Genomic DNA, 17,351 nt, shown 5'->3' on the forward strand with positions numbered 1-17,351 from the left:
GATTTATTTTAATAAATCAGCAGTACTCCAAACATTCTTAAAAATGTTTTCGAGTCTTCAAAATGATTTTTAAAGTTAGAGTGGACCCCAAAACTCATTTTTATATTTAAGACCTTCCTTTCAAAGGGGATTTAAATACTCGCTCAAAACCTGGGGGATCCGGCTCTGTGGTGTATTTTACATTCGCAACGTGGTTGCTGTTTTGAGAAAACAATTTGATTACTTGCCCAACGTTCGGGAAGTAAGTCCCTCTAATTGAGTCGGCATAAGCGACAGGCCGGGGTACGGTCTATTAAAGTGTAAGTGGCTGGGTGGCAGTCCATCAACGCGTAAGAGGCCGGGTGGCGGTCCAGCACAAGGTCCTTACGTGGCCAGGGTGATGACCGGTGGGGGATTCATCCATCGACTAGTAGAAAAGTATCTTATTGGTATCTTTGCCTGATCAGCAAGATATCGGGTTTATGCCAAAATTCTTTTCCTTTCCAAAATTCATTGGATGTTACAAACTCTGTTCATACTTTACATAACAGAGGTTCCAGGAAATGTTTAAGAGATATATATGTGGATATATATATCGGGACTAAATAAAGTACCTCGTAACTTTATTTCATTCAATAATATTTCAAAGATTGAATCTATTCAAGTATTATCTTGTAGTCTCATCTGGGTGATGAACTTTTGAAACTAATTATAACTTGAACGGTGGTAGTTCAAGTAGTATTCGGAAAAGATATAAGCATATTGGGGTATCTTGTAACTTCATCTTTTAACTTATATCTAGTTAATGATTGTCTTACGAATGACAAAGATTTTCAGAAAAACGTTGAGACAAGGTTAGATATATGAGATCACCTTGCAATGATATTTTTATACAGTTATAAACTGGAACTTTGTGTATATTACACATGTCAGAGGATTTCAAAGATTGTGAAAAGTATATATATGTGTATATATACTGAATATTTTGCGATTTGGTCGCGTTAAGATATCAACTTGGTTCATTTCTTCTTGACCAAGACTTTCATGAGTACTATGAGAAGGCTCATATATTGTTAATCATTATACATATTATTTTGGCGGGCTTGCTGCTCACCCTTGCTTTCTAAATTCATCACACAACAACAGATAGAAAAGATGAACAGGACCAAGCTCCCAATTCGCGAGCGGATAGGAAACGTTCCGCAGTTTCCTATAGGCGTTGATGTCGCTGTAGCTGAGGTAGGAACTACCAATAGGCTAGGCTTTCAACTTTTGATGTACCAGACTTATGTATCTTTATCAATTGTAATAATGGCAAAGAAATGTAAATCTATTCAGAAACCCTTTTAAGGTGTAATGGCATATAATTTTGGAATAAAATGACTCGTGTTACTTTTGGATATTCATCTCTGAGACTATAACTTGTGGTGTGTGTGTTTATTGTGGGGTCACAGTACAGAGTAGTTGATTGTTTATTAAGATTGGGTGTTATTAAGGAAAATGAAACTCGTGACAACCCGGATCCCCGACCCCGGATTTGGGGGTGTTACAAGATCTCTAAGTTCTCGAATGAGTTTGACTTGTCGATATCTCTGAGTTCTCGAATGAGCTTGGCTTGTCGAGGTCTCCGAGTCTTTGCATGTGGAAATAACTTGTCGATATATCTAGTCTTCATATCTTTTTTTGGCTTGTCGATATCTCTGAGTTCTCTAATGCAAAAATGACTTGTCGATATCTCCAATCTTCATATCTTCATTTTGGCTTGTCGATCTCTCTGAGACTTCTCTATAAACAATTTTTGACTTATCGATAAGTCATTTGGAGTTCTCGAATGACTTCTCTATATGACTTGATCTGTGACTTGTAGATTTATTGACTTAAAATGTTTTTCTCAAAACAAATTTATTCAACTCCAAGCTTCTTCACACTTTCTCTGAGGCATGATCTTCATGATCTTCTTCTAGAGTTTATTCTTAGGCTTGAGACTGTTTACAGAAAAATACTCCAGTCTAATCTATTTACACTTTTATAGACTCAAGTAATACAATACATAATGCAAACTTAGATTATTATACAACTTACTTAGGGCTGTCAATTTGACTTAGTCTTGTTATAGTACAGGCATATGTCTTGCACAACAATCTCCCCCAATTTGTGAGAAGATTGCCTATTACAAATTCATGAATGGTAACAAAACTAACCCCAAGCTACAATGAATAATAGAACATTACATAAGAATTGACAGAAATACACCATTTATATATAAGGATTTCTTGATTTTAACAGATATATTCATTAATCAAACTTCTTATCTCCTATTTCTTTTCTGATGAGGTCTTTTAACTCTACAAGCACTTCCAGTTCCTCTATGATTGGTGTTCCTCTTATAGCTTCTACAAGTTTAAGTTTATCTGCTAATGAATAATCGTTCAAGAACCCAATCCTAAATCTTGAGAATCTGCCAACCTTGATGTTTAGAAATTGTCCATCCTTGGTGATTCTGCTCATCCCCTTTGCTTTGAGTTCATCTGATCTTTGTATATATATTTCTATCTCCTCAATATACTTTCTTTTCCTCTCCTCACTTTCAACCTTTTCTCCTGCTCTTCTTTCTTTCCTTTGTACCAACCATTCAGCCAAAACAGATCTCCGTGCTTTAGTTGTAGTGTCCTTGTCCTTCAGTAAGCTTATCACCCTTTTGAATTCTGTTGGTGAAAATGTGTCCATTAATTTTCTCCCAAGAAATGTGAAGGTTCCATCCTGATAGTAGATTCTTACTTCCCCCAATGTTACAACCCAAAGTCTGACCATTTCTTCAGCTAATTGTTGAAAGTAGTCTTCATCTGAGGTGCACCGGTTTAGAGGTAGAAAATCACTTTGATTGAAACAGTTCCAGATGGCCATCTCAGTAACTTGCATTTTCTTTGGTTTTCTCCCAACAGATATATAATGAATTTTGGTTGGTGGCTTAACATAAGGTAGGTTTGAGATTTTCCTTAGAGATGTTTGGCTTAAGGTGATTGGTATTTTCAGTAAGGTGTTAGCAGTTTGTTTGTACAAGAATTTTGGCTTTGAGATTTGAGGTGGTTTGGTATTTGAGTTTGTTGGCTTAGAAGGCTGAGCTTGGTTAATTTGGATAATTTTGGTTTGTTGTTGTGGTTCCGAGCCTTCTTCCTTTTTCTTCTTTCTTCTTTTATCCCATTTCTTCTTCTCATCTCCTTTCTTCTCATCCTGCTTCTTCTCTTTGCTGCCAGTTGCTCTAGAGGATTGACTTGGATTTGAGCCAGAAGGTTGTTGATCATCTTGTTTTTGCTCATCATCATGTCATCCTTTAAGTTGTATTGTAATTTTGGCAACATGGTATCATCATTCACAAGGTATCTGTCAAGAATCCTGATCATCTCTTCATCTTCAATTTTCTTATTCTTTTGTATTTCAGATCAGATTGAAGAGTCATAATGTAATAACCCCCAAAAATTTGAACTTTTTGTAACCCTTGTGAATAGTGTTTTAGCTGAATGAGGAAACTTTTCATGCCACACTATGTAGGGGTTCTGTTATGGATATTCTGAGATTTTATCAGTACTCTATATGATATATGAGTGTATGTAAAGATCGTCTGAATCCAATTTCGAACACTTTGATTTTTCCCGGAAATACACTAGATACGGAGAGAATTGAGTATAAGGTAACAGGATACGAAGGATTTAAATTAAAGGATTATAAGAGAGGATCATAAAAAGGAAAATAATGTATTTAGAAAGGTTAAGGGAACCTAAGTAATAAGATCCCGGGCATGATCCTTCAAACGATAAACGAAAACGAAAGTTAAGCGAACCGTATAACAGATCAGCGGTCATTAGGCAAACAATTAGGAAGTTAATCAAAGGGATTAGAGAGGATGATGTCACCCAACCAATGAGAAGAGGACAAGGAGGGGAGGATGACATCATGAGGATGACACAAGCATGACAGGGGAAGGAAGGAGATGTGGTGGCTTTTTAACTACACAAAATCAAGGGCAACTAGGTAATTTACTAAAACAAACAAAAAAATCAAACCAACCAAGCCAAGCAAATCATTTTTCATCAAAATCAAAAAGAAACCAAGGCATTGTTCTTCATGCTCTCGGCTTTTACTATTGCAAAAGGGCAAGAAATTCAAAACTCAAGATCCAAGCCTCCTAAATTGGTGAGTTAATTCCCTAATCATCTTTATGCTTAGTTAGGGCTATATCATGAGTTTAAGCCATCAATTCCTTCTCAATCTTCTTCATTTAATCAAAGAAGAAGACAATGAATAGTGTTTTCAAGTTTTTAACTTGAAATTTTTCTTGTTATCCTTGAAGATCCAAGCATTCCTAAGACTTCTCAAAGCTTCTTAAGGCTTCCTAGCTCCTCCCACCACTTCAAGGAAGGTATATCATCTCCAAACCCTAGATTCCTATGTATTATAAGATGATTTTGATTAGTAGGGTGATATTGTAGCTTAATGTTTGTGATTTAGAGTTTGGGATTGAAATGGTATTGAAATGGAATGGTAAATCTTGTTGTTTTGGTTAAAAGAATGTAGTATAGTTAAATTCAAGCTTAGGCATAAGTATGAATGTTAAAATTGAATTGGTTGGGGTTGTTATGATGTGATAAGGATGGATGTTGGTTGTATGTTGGATTTGAGGTTGAATTGGGTTGGTTTTGAATGGTTTTAAATTGGGAAATCGCGTAAACATAGCCGTCGTAACGTCCGATTTTCTTTAGACTGTTTTTGTGCATAACATTAGGACCCGAGAACCCCCTGCTAGATTATGACCATTGCCATGTCTAGATAGCTCGTGTTACGAGCTTCGTTTTGATATGTAGTTCGTTCGATTCCGATGCACGGTTTAGGAGAAACGACCGTTTCAAGTAACGGCGTTTCGCGAACGAAACTTTTCCCCTCGCCTTACTTTGAAACATAGGTTAAAGACCAAAAAGGGTTAATTAATGTATGAAACATTTATGGTAAGTGTGTTAGGCAGTTGGTAAGACACTCGCGAAGGAATCGCCTTAAAACTCGTAAAGATTAAATTATTAAAAATGGTGGAGCCGAGGGTACTCGAGTGACTTAAGAGAATCAGTAAGCGCAAAACGAGCGTTAGAGTCTGAGTTGGCTAGAGTATAGATTTACAAGTGACTTTGGTTTAATTCCAACTTACTTGTTGCTTATAGGATACCAGACTCGTCCCGAGCCATTCGTAACCCCCAGTCGCTCAGGCAAGTTTTCTACCCGTTATAACTGTTGTTGTGATGTATATATGTATATGCATTATCTTGCGATAGATGCATGTTGGTTAATTAGCAAATGTTGCAATATATTGAAGCATGCTGCTATGGTAAATATATATGCATGCCTGTTTCGTATTCTTTTCATATATATCTGTTGATTCAGTTGATAATACCTATGCTAGAGGATAGCGGTAATTTGCATATACCCTTAGTATAGGGACCCAAAGGTGAAAACATATTTCTAAACCGGGAGTCGATGTTCCCGAGGATAATATATATATTTTTTATATATATATGGTTATAGGTTTCAAACTATTAATCGAATAAGGTTTATTCGATAACTTTAACTTTATTTTATTATTGAATATTATTTGAATATTCATTCGAGGGCTTATGACTCAGTTTATATTATTAATGATTATTAATTGGATATTCATTTGAGGATGTATGACTCCTTTATTTCATGAATATTAATTATAGTATTCATTCGAGGTATTATGACTCCGTTTATTACTTAATAATATTCTTTATTGTATTAAAAAATAAGGTGTCGATAATCAAACTTATTTTTGATTATTCAAATAAAGATATTACTTTCGTATAAGTTATCTTTGATTATTTGCTATTCATTCAAGTATAAGTTTTCCAACTTCTACCTCAATTATTCTTATGGGAATATTATTTAAATAATAATATTCAGATATTCCTTTCATATCGGGACTGATTTATTTTAATAAATCAGTATTACTCCAAACACTCTTTAAAGTGTTTTCGAGTCTTCAAAATGATTTTTAAAAGTTAGAGCAGATCCCAAAACTCATTTTTTTATATTTAAGATCTTCCTTTTTAAGGGGATTTAAATACTCGCTCAAAACCTGAGGGATCCGGCTCTGTGGTGTATTTTATATTCGCAACAAGGTTGCAGTTTTGGTAAATGAATTGATTACTTACCCAACGTTCGGGAAGTAAGTCCATCTATTGAGTCGGCATAAGCAACATGGGCTCAGTGGGCGTCCATGATAGTGTAAGTGGCTCAGTGGGAGTCCATCAAATGTATAAGTGGTTGAGTGGCAGTCCAGCATAAGGTCCTATTACGACCAGGGTGATGACCAGTGGGGAATTCATCCATCTACTAGTAGAAAAGGTTACTTATGGGTATCTTTGCCTGATCAGCAAGATATCTGGTTTATGCCAAAATTCTTTTCCTTTCCAAATTTATTGGATATTGCAATTCTGTTCATACTTTACATGGCAGAGGTTTTCAGGAAATGTATAAAGGAAGATGTATATGTGGATATATATATATATATATATATATATCAGAACTTAATGAAGTATGTCATAACTTCATTTCCTTTAATAATATTTTAAAGATTTAATCTATTCAAATCTTGTCTTGTAGTCTCATCTATGTGATGAACTGTTGAAAGCTCATTATACTTTGAACAATGGTAGTTCAAGTAGCTTTATAAATGATATAAGTGTAGTGAAGTATTTGGTAACTTCATCTTTTAAACTTATATCTAGTTAATAATTGTCTTATGAATGACAAAGATTTTCAGAAAAACGTTGAGACAAGGTCAGATATATGAGATCACCTTGCAATGATATTTTTTTTATACAGTTATACACTGAAACTCTGTGTATATTATGCATGGAAGAGGACTTCCAATATTTTGAAAAGTATATATGTATATATACTGAATATTTTGTGACTTCATCGCATTAAGATATCAAACTTGGTTCATTTCTTTTGACCAAGACTTTCATGAGTACTATGAGAAGGCTCATATTGTTAATCATTATACATATTATTTTGGTGGGCTTGCTGCTCACCCTTGCTTTCTTCTTTCATCACACAACAACAGATAGAAAAGATAAACAGGACCAAGCTCCCGATTCGCAAGCGATTAGGAGACGTTTCGCAGTTTTCTAGAAGCATTGATGCCGCCGTAGCTGAGGTAGGAACTACCAATAGGCTAGGCTTTCAACTTTTGATGTACCAGATTTATGTATATTTATGAATTGTAATAATGGCAAAGAAATGTAAATTTATTCAGAAAACCTTTTAAGGTGTATGGACAGATAATTGTGGAATAAAATGACTTGTGGTTATTTTTGGATGTTCATCTCTGAGACTATAACGTGTGGTGTGTGTGTTTATTGTGGGGTCACAGTACAGAGTAGTTGAGTAATTATTAAGATTGGGTGTTATTAAGGGAAATGGAACTCGTGACAACCCGGATCCCCGACCCCGGATTTGGGGATGTTACACATAATCAACCTCATGTTTCCTCTCACATAATTTTTAGGAATAGTGAAGAGTTTGCATTTCTTAGATTGAGAGCAGATGTAGGCCACACTTTTGCTTGGATAGAGATATGCTTCAGGAAAAGCATCTATCTGAGCCTTCTTGAGTTCATGTAGCAATTGTGTGTCCTCTGGAATGACTGTGTGTACTTCGTCAATCACCACATCCAGCTCAGATGCTCTTAATTTTTGAATATTGGAGAAAGACACCTGTAGACATCTGTCCAGTCCACAATCATTCACAATTACTATGATCCTTTTCTACAGAAAGTTATTAAATTTGACAATCATCATTCTAATAAAGTTGATATTGTTGGCCAATACTCTTTTGTAAGTGATGTAGTTGTTCTGGAGTGACACCCTTAAAATTGACAGAAGTTCATTGAATTCTTTATCTTGACAGGGTCCTTTTGCAGCTTTTAAAAGTCTGTCCTTCCCAATATCTTTTGATAATTGAGCTTTAGAAGAGCTTTGACCAGTTTGAGTAGTTGATATCAATTTGCTAGGCTCCTTTGATTTATCAGCATCCCTGAATTGTTGAATCCTAGCTTCTATCTCCCCCTTAGCCTTGAGAACATGCATGAGTAGGGGAGTTGGTATTTCTGGCCTCACAGTCTCAGGAAGTGCATGCAATGGAGTGTTAAGCTTTCTCATGATAGCTCCCAAGGCCACAAAATTTTGCATTTGTAAATGCTTGTGGGAGTCCACCAAGGTATGTATATCTTCATGTTGACTATTCACTAGAGTAGTGAGAGTTTGCACTTGAGCTGTGAGTGAGTCATTGGAGGATTGCAAAGTTGAAACTTGTTCTTGAAGTGCTTGAATTTGTAAATTTATGGATGTAGAAGTTGGTTGTTGAGAGCTTCAAGGGACTGAGGACCCAAAGGTTGCTTCCACATCTTCCTTTATTCCTTTAGTGAGTAGTGCAGAAGGCTCATATCTACTTTGATAAAGATGGTTCAATTTGATATCGGTATCATTTGAACTTATAATTTATTGTTAAACCACCTCATGCAAAGCTATAAAAGACTGTCTGAGAATTTTGACATATTTGTCTACAATAGTTAGATCAAATCTTGCTATTTAGTTAGCAAAATGTTGAAATTTGGAAGTGATCTTGACTTGAGAAGGTATAATCTCATCCATCTTCTCTCTCACCATCTTTATGATTTTATCTTGATGACCAGTCAATGATAATTCTAGAGCTTCACCAAATAGGTGAAAAGCTTTGAGTTGAGCTTTGTGAATTTCATTAACTGCTTCATAGACTTCCTCAGGAGTTAAGGCCTTTGCATTGCTTCCCATAATGGTTAGATAGTCTTCCATGAATTTGGCCAAGACAACATCCATCTCAAGACTGTAGTCTTTGTTCATCCAAGCATCACAGTTGCCATCTTTTTCAGCTTAATTAACAATTTTAGCTTGTTGTTCTTGGACCTCTATCTGATATGTGAGCATTATGGCCTGATAATCCTGGTTGGACATATATGAAGTTAGCAGCTGTTGAGAGATTTGAGCAAGTCCAGATAGCTGATCAACTAGAAGATCATTTACAATAGTTGATTGAACTTCAGCTGTCTGTAACTGTTAGGTCACACAGACTGTAGAGGGGGTGAATATAGTGTAAAATACAATCAAATCGAACTTTTAATATTTCAAGTAATAGAAAACAAACTTTATTGAAACAATAAACTCTGTTACAGTATGGAACTGTTACCTCTCAGTGATGAACAAATATCACGAGAGCTGCTAGGGTTACAATGAATAATCTTCTCGAATATGATAACACTTATAGTGTAAACCCTATGTCTGTGTTTATATACTACACAGTTACAAGATAATCGCTAATTGATATGAAATATAATTCTGCTTCCTAAAATATATCAATTAAATATCTTTTCTTCCAAGTATTCTATTCTTCATAAAATTCCTTCTTCATGCATATCTCTTCTTATGTTTATCTCGATCTTCTTTCCTTTAATCAGCTACTGTCCTTATCTGAATGTCCTTCAACACTTAAGTTCTGATATCCATCTTCTGATGATTATCTCCTGATAATATAAGTACTGATATCCTTAAGTCCTGACTTCCAGTTTAAGTACTGATTCCCAGTTAAGTACTGATTTGTCCTGTTAAGTAAGATCTGAAAACTAAACATAAATCATATTAGCCATGACATTATCAAATATATCTAACAATCTCCCCCAACTTGTAAATTAGCATAATATACAAGTTTAACAGATATTTGATGATGTCAAAAACATTAAGTACAAATGCATGATAATTAGACTAGATAACTACAACTTACAGTCCTTAAAGCTTTACCAACATTTAACTTCTGATAACAGCTTCAGTATGTACAAATATCAGAATTTAATTAGTTGTAGATCTTGACTTGGCTTCATCTTCTGATCTCTCTGATGTCAGGAGTTGTTCTGAGATAGTTCTTCAACAAACATCTCTCAGCATATCTAAGTTCATCAATCATCCTCCTTTTAGCATCTTTAAGCTCTGCAGTATCTTCACCAATTTGAAAGATTGCAGCCCTGAGATCATTAATCTTTGCTTTTCTTATATCCTGATCCAGTCTAATCAAATAAGCTTTATCAGACTCAAGATTGAATTCCACAGCCCTGTAACCTAGAAAGGTAGTTATAATTTTAGCAGTGTTGGGCTTCATTTCAACTATATCATCCTTGTGATCTCTGTACTTTGGAACATATGTGCTGTCAGACTTAACAGAATAAAGCCTTTTCTGTCTCTGAATCTGATCCTTCAAATAGGTTGCAGCACTTCCTGTCAATCTGTCATCCACTTGAAGTAAGAATAGTACATGCTCCAGTTCTTCAAAATACTTCAATGGAATGGCATTTTGCCTTATATGATAAACCCTACCATCTGTCATGAAGTACAACAAGATGTGTTCTTTCAAGTAGGTATGGTAAACCATTTGTACAGATTCTAGTTGATTCAATCTCTCAGGAGTTGCTCCAATACCTGGTTCACTCAAGGAAGTTGGATCATTGGTAGTGTTCTGTATTCTTCTTTCATCAGCACTTCCCAATCCAGTTTTATCTCTTGCTTCCTTTCCAGTAACTACTCTTGCTTCAAAACCACTTGCATCAGTCTTCAAAGGTTGAGTCTGTTTTGCTTTAGTGAATCCTGGTAGGAGTGTCTTTGGTCTATCTTCTGATATCAAGTTAACTTGAGCTGTGTCAGAGGTTACTTGCTTCTTTGAAATATCTGAACTTACTTTATCTTGACTTTGAACAACTTGAGCCATGTCAGAGGTTGTTTTAAGAACTTTTCTTGAAGTCAGAGCAAGATCATCCTTTTCATCAGTGATATCTTCATTCTCAGGAGGCACATAAACCTTGATAGGTTCACCAACCTTTTCTTTACCCTTGGATCTTGGATCTATCTGCGGTTGTGATTTAGCCAATGTTGCTTCAGCATTTGTCCTTTCTTTTATCATAATGCCTTTGAGTTTTGGAAGTGTCTTTTTACCAGAAGCTTCAGATTTAGATATGGCTTTTTCTGATTTAAGTCTGGCTTCTTCTTCCATTAAACTCTCCAAGTCCATTCCTGGATTTTCCTGAAGAAATAACTGTCTTGACATTTCTTCATCAAGATCTAAAAGTTCATCAGAACTTATCCTTTTACCAGTAGCAGAACTAATTCTTTTCCCAGTATCAGAACTTGTCCTGTGACTTGTGATTTCAGCTTTTCTTGATGTGAAACCTCTACCTTGACTATGACCTCTACCCATTCCATAGCTTCCTTGATCATCCTTTTCATTATCCTTCCCTTTCAGTGTCTTGTCAGTCTTGCATTTGGACTTAATTACTTTTTCCCCCTTTTTGTCATCAGCAGGTAGTAGAAGAGAGACAAGCAATTCCACTGAGGCTTGGATTTCAATAAGTTGAGATTGCTGAGAAGCTTGATTTTTCAGAATATCATCAATCTGAGCTTGTTGTGTGTCTTGAGTCTTCTCAAAATAAGCAATCCTGTCAAAGGTAGGTTGGAAGAACTTTTTCTTATCAATTTTGTGAACTTGTTCTTGCTTCATTAGTTCTTCCCTTAAGAGATGTAACTCTGCATGAGTATTTGAATGAAGACCTTGTAAATGTTTAGTACTCAATGCAGTGACTCTAAGCTGTGTTTTGAAATCATCAGTATTTAAAATGTCATCAGCTTTTGTCAATTGCTCAGCCAGATTCTGTGCAGTTGGAACACAGGTGACTGAGTTCCATTCCTTAGTCCACTCCTGTCCTGCAGGAGTTTCACTCCAAGGCACTGGTGCTTCTCTGGTAACAAACTTCTTAACAAGTTTATACTTAAGAATAGTTTGTTGAGGAGCATGTCCTGAAGGACCTGCTGCATCAGCATCTGCATTTGGAGCAACATCACCAGTATCTCCAGCATTTGCAACATCAGAACTTATAGAATCAGTATCTTCTGATAAAACAACAGTGTGAGTAGCAATGGAGGCTTCAACATCCTCTAATTGCTGATCTGGTTCTAAGTTCTGATCAACAGCCATATCCTGATGCTCACCTATATTCTGATCATCAGCATCTAGATGCAGAGAAGGTGTAGTAGATAACTCTGGAGTTTGAACAGCATCAGTAACAGGTGTTGTTGATGGATTATATGCTGTTGGAGCTTCTAAGAGAATTACTTCAGGCACAACCAAGTTTTGAACATCAATATCAGCACTTGTGCCTGGATCAACAGGAGATACAGATGGTGTGTTGACCTTTTCAGAAACAGCTTCCTGAGATGGAGTTGATGGAGAAGAAGTGACTTTAGCAAATTCTTTTTCTTGTGAGATCAGAGATTCCTGATCCCCTTCCTGAGTTGCTGCTTCTTCATCATCTGAAACAGGTCTTTTTGCCCTCTGTTTCTTGTATCTCTTTGAAGATTTGGATTCCTTGGGAGTTTCAGGAACTGTCATTCTTCTAAGCCTCTTGAGAAGCCTAGATCCCCCAATTCCAGAATCCTTCTGAGAAGTCACTTTCTCAGCTTCTTTAACAATAGGTTCTGAAGAAGGAACCTGTTCCTCAGTATCAGATTCATCTCTCAAAGCAATCCTCCTTCTCTTTTGAGGTGTTTGAGGAACAGTCTTTGTCCTCTTAGGTTTGGAAGAGGAAGGCTTCACAGTAGGTGCTGAGGATGAGGGTTGAACTGTCTGTGAAGTGGAGAGATATGATTTGATATATTGCCTGAGGGTAGTTTGAGTATAATGAGTGGTAGGTGCTGATGGTTGTTGTGGTGTTTGGGAGGTTATTGTTGGTTGGACATTAGAATAAATAGATCTATAAGTATCAGGATCAGCATTTACTAAGATCTGTTTTACAGACTGAGGAATCTGTAAAGGTCTAACCACTGATTTCTTAGTGTCAGTATTTATCAGGTCATTAAAGTAGCATTTTGCAACCTTAAAAGGTGGAGTTGAGGAACTGACTAATTGAGGTTCATCAGTACAAAAAGTATATATAAGTTGATAGAATCTAGCAAAGTAAACAACATTCCTATCCTCTGTCATCCTATCCCCAATAAAACCAATTATAGCAGTTGCAAAATCAAAATGAGTTTGGTTTATAATAGCATACCCGATGTGCTGGCTCATAATAGGGATAGCATCAAAATTCGAACACTTGTTCCCAAAAGCTTTAGTGATGCAGTCGAAGAAGAAGCTCCATTCTCTTCTGATATGAGCCCGTTTCAACTGCCCAAACTTTGCCAAACTCTGTTCATACCCCAAATTGGCCATTAACTCCTGAAGAGCTGATTCCTCTGGAATTGAAAAGGTACATCCTTCTGAGAGATGTAGAGCCTTGCGTATTGTACCAGGAGTGACTGTATATGAAGAATCACCCACTTCGAAAACAATACTGGGAGTGCCATGTGTACCACCATTATCAAAGTGCCCAGTCCGCCAAAATGTCAGAACTTGTTGGCTCGAAAAGACTGAAGGCTGAGTCAATGCATACCCAATCTCACTGTGTGCAAGAAGATCTTGCACAAAATGCAATTCAGATGGAGCTTCAGCATGATCAAGAATTGCAGCAGAGTTGTTTGGAACAAATTTAGCTCCATCAATGATTAAATCCTTAGGTGCCATGTGAAAAATTGAGATATAAGAGTGCCTGTTAGGTGTTTGATAAAATGTCTGTATGAAAAACCAACGTTAGAAGAAGAAGGAGAGTAAAAGCAAGTAGAGAGAAAAAGTATGAAGGGAAATAAAGGATTAAAAAAATCCTCTCTCTCTCTTACTTATACTCTGAAAAAAAATGTTACCGTTGGACACCTATCAGACATGCAGTAATAACGGATAGTTACTGGGCTCGAGAAAACAGTAATCATTACTTACCCACTTGCAGTTTTTCAAGGAAAAACTGTTCCACTTACCCAGTTATTCCATTAATGACGGTGAAACAGTTTTAATTCAAAATTGAAACCGTTCCCAGTTATTTAATTATTTCTCACTGCAACATCAATATTCTGAAAATAAATTCGAGTGAGAATGACCAAAATAAATCAGATGAGTAAGTACTGATAAAGGAAAATCAGAACTTAAATTAAAACAGAATTGATATGGTCATCAGAATATGATTATTTATCAGGATTTACCAATGCATTACAAATTATCTCAGAGACAAAATCTTGAAACAAAAACAAATTTCATTAATATATCAAGATAATACATTCATGAAATTGAAATTACATCAGAACTTATACAAGATTTCCCTAAGCTGCTAAACCTAACGTCAACAGCCTTTGTCCTAGCTCAAGAAGCAGGGCAAGGCTGATGATAAAGAAAAATAGGAAGAAGAAAATAAATCATTTCTTCTTCCTACTCTCGACAAACAGAATGGCGAGTCGAATGATTCGCTCTTGCTGGCGAAGAGCTTCCAACCTTTCCTCCTCCAATCGCTCCAGATGGCGATGGTAATCCATATAGAAGAACAGGAGGTGGGTGAGTACCTCCTGTGTGACAGAGTCCCATATCTCATCAGGAATGGCAGTGACGTGCCATTCCTGCTGCCAATCGGCACAGCTCAGCTCCATGTTGAAGGTTTCGTAGTTCAAAAACATATTGTATCTGACCATGGTATTTTTGATAGAAAAAGTATAAAGATGAGTTTGTGAGAAAATATTTGATGGGAAGGCTGAAGTGAAGTGGTTGCTTATATAGGTAGGAGAATGCCAGGAGACGCAAAGAAATTTAATGCTGACAGGTAGAATTAATTTTACCTCATCTCCCCAGACTTGGAAAAAGAAAAACATTCATTGGAAAGGGAAAACATGATTTAATGCGCACAAGAAGCAAGTAAAAGTTGACTGTTCAAGTACGATTACCACTAACCCTAACCATAGTGACTATTAATCTTCCACTTCAATATATTCAGGTTTAAACTGAGACTGTTTCCAAATTTTATCCACAAATAAGTCAAGTAAAGAATCATACGTTAATATCAGAACTTAGACTTAAATCAGAACTTAACAGTCATCAGAACATAATTTCTTAACTCAAAAAATAAATGCCTATCTTAGTAAGTCCTCTCATAAATTCTGATTTATATTCTTCAGAACTTAATCATCAGAATATGTAATCAGAATGTGTCCTCAGAATTTGTGCAATGTGACACAATGACTGTTCATCTAAAACAACATAGATCACCACAGTAATTTTCATCATTCATATGGAGTGATTAGTGTGCATTAAGCTAAATATCAGACAAAGAGTAAAGTCTGATTCACTTCAGTACATCTTAGAAATAAGGCATAACTAAAACTTTGCTAAAGAGCTGTCATTATCCTGAAACCTACTGATGAATGAGTTCATGCTTGAGTCCACCTCAACTATTGTGTGCTAATTTTGTGCATCTTTTTAAATTCCTATTTACAGTGGCTTCTCAGTGTAAGTGAGTCACGACCACTTATCAGAATTTATGCTATTATCAGAGTATTTCTCCAGTAATCATAGAGTGTGAAAAGTCACCAAGAAAATATTTTATTTGCTTTTCTGATGCATATTACTTAATACCAGCAATGCACTTGGGTCTTCCCTTCCATATTTTTACTCTAGATCTCAAAGGAGTACCTGATTTTCAATCCTTGATTCTTTTGCTTTTTCTTTTGATAAGTGAGGTTTATCAGCACTTAGTACATTCAACAGATTTACTAGCATCAGAACTTAACAGATGGGTAGCATTATTCTAGTTTGTGACTTAGTAATAAGATAGACAAAGTAAACTCAACTAAGCTCAATTATCAGAATTTGCTTGTGTCAATAGATTTCCACAGAAATAATTACTTCTTACATGGGATCCCTTATTTATTGAAGACTACTAGTTCAGCATCTAGCACAACTATCCTCATAGGATTGAATAGTTACTTAAACAGACATATCACTTATCAGAGTTTAGAAACATATATCAGACAACAGTCAGTACTTAAACACATTTTTCAATTAAGTACAGAATACACAAAGAGATTAAATTCTGTAAATACTGATCATAAAGTCTGATGTAACAGAACAAAACTAAGTAGATTTAGAGAAAAAACCTGAAACCATTCCAAGTTCATTTACCAATCTTGTAAAGGTAGCTTCACACAATGGTTTTGTGAAGATATCTGCTAGTTGTTGATCTGTTGGAATAAAGTACAACTCCACTGTACCTTCATCTACATGTTCCCTGATGAAGTGGTACCTGATGCTGATGTGCTTTATCATAGAGTGTTGAACTGGATTACCTGTCATAGCAATAGCACTTTGATTATCACAGTAAATAGGGATTTTGAAATATGTTAACCCATAATCCAGTAACTGATTCTTCATCCAAAGAATCTGTGCACAACAACTTCCTACAGCAATATATTCTGCTTCTGCAGTTGATGTGGAAATTGACTTTTATTTCTTGCTAAACCAAGAAACCAATCTGCCTCCAAAAAATTGGCAGCTTCCACTTGTGCTTTTCCTGTCAATTTTGCAACCTGCAAAATCTGCATCTGAGTAACCTATTAGTTTAAAATCTGATTCTCTGGGATACCACAATCCCAGATCAGCTGTTCCCTTAAGATACTTGAAAATTCTTTTCACAGTTGTTAAATGAGGTTCTCTTGGATCTGCTTAAAATCTTGCACAAAGACATGTAGCATATATGATATCAGGTCTACTAGCAGTTAGATAGAGTAGAGAGCCAATCATACCTCTGTAATCAGTAATATCTACTGATTTACCAGTATCCTTATCCATTTTTGTTGCAGTGGTCATGGGAGTGGATTCACTTGAACAATCTTGCATTCCAAATTTCTTCAGCAAGTTTCTGGTGTACTTAGTTTGACAAATAAAAGTGCCTTCTTCATTTTGCTTGACTTGAAGGCCCAGAAAATAGCTAAGTTCCCCCATCATACTCATCTGATACCTTGACTGCATCAGTTTGGCAAACTTCTTGCAAAGTCTGTCATTTATAGACCCAAAAATGATATCATCAACATAAATCTGGACCAGAAGTAAGTCCTTTCCATGGTTGAGGTAGAACAGTGTTTTGTCTATTGTTCCTCTGTTGAATCTACTTTCTAGAAGAAACTAAGCTAAAGTCTCATACCATGCTCTAGGAGCTTGCTTATGTCCATAAAGTGCTTTATCAAGCCTGTAGACATAATCTGGATGTTTGGAATCTACAAAGCCTGGAGGTTGTTCAATATATACTTCCTCCTCCAATTCTCCATTGAGAAAAACACTTTTCACATCCATTTGAAAGACAGTAAACTTTTTGTGAGCAGCAT

This window comes from Apium graveolens, chromosome 6 (genome assembly GCF_009905375.1).
Source record: "Apium graveolens cultivar Ventura chromosome 6, ASM990537v1, whole genome shotgun sequence".
NCBI lineage: Eukaryota > Viridiplantae > Streptophyta > Magnoliopsida > Apiales > Apiaceae > Apium > Apium graveolens.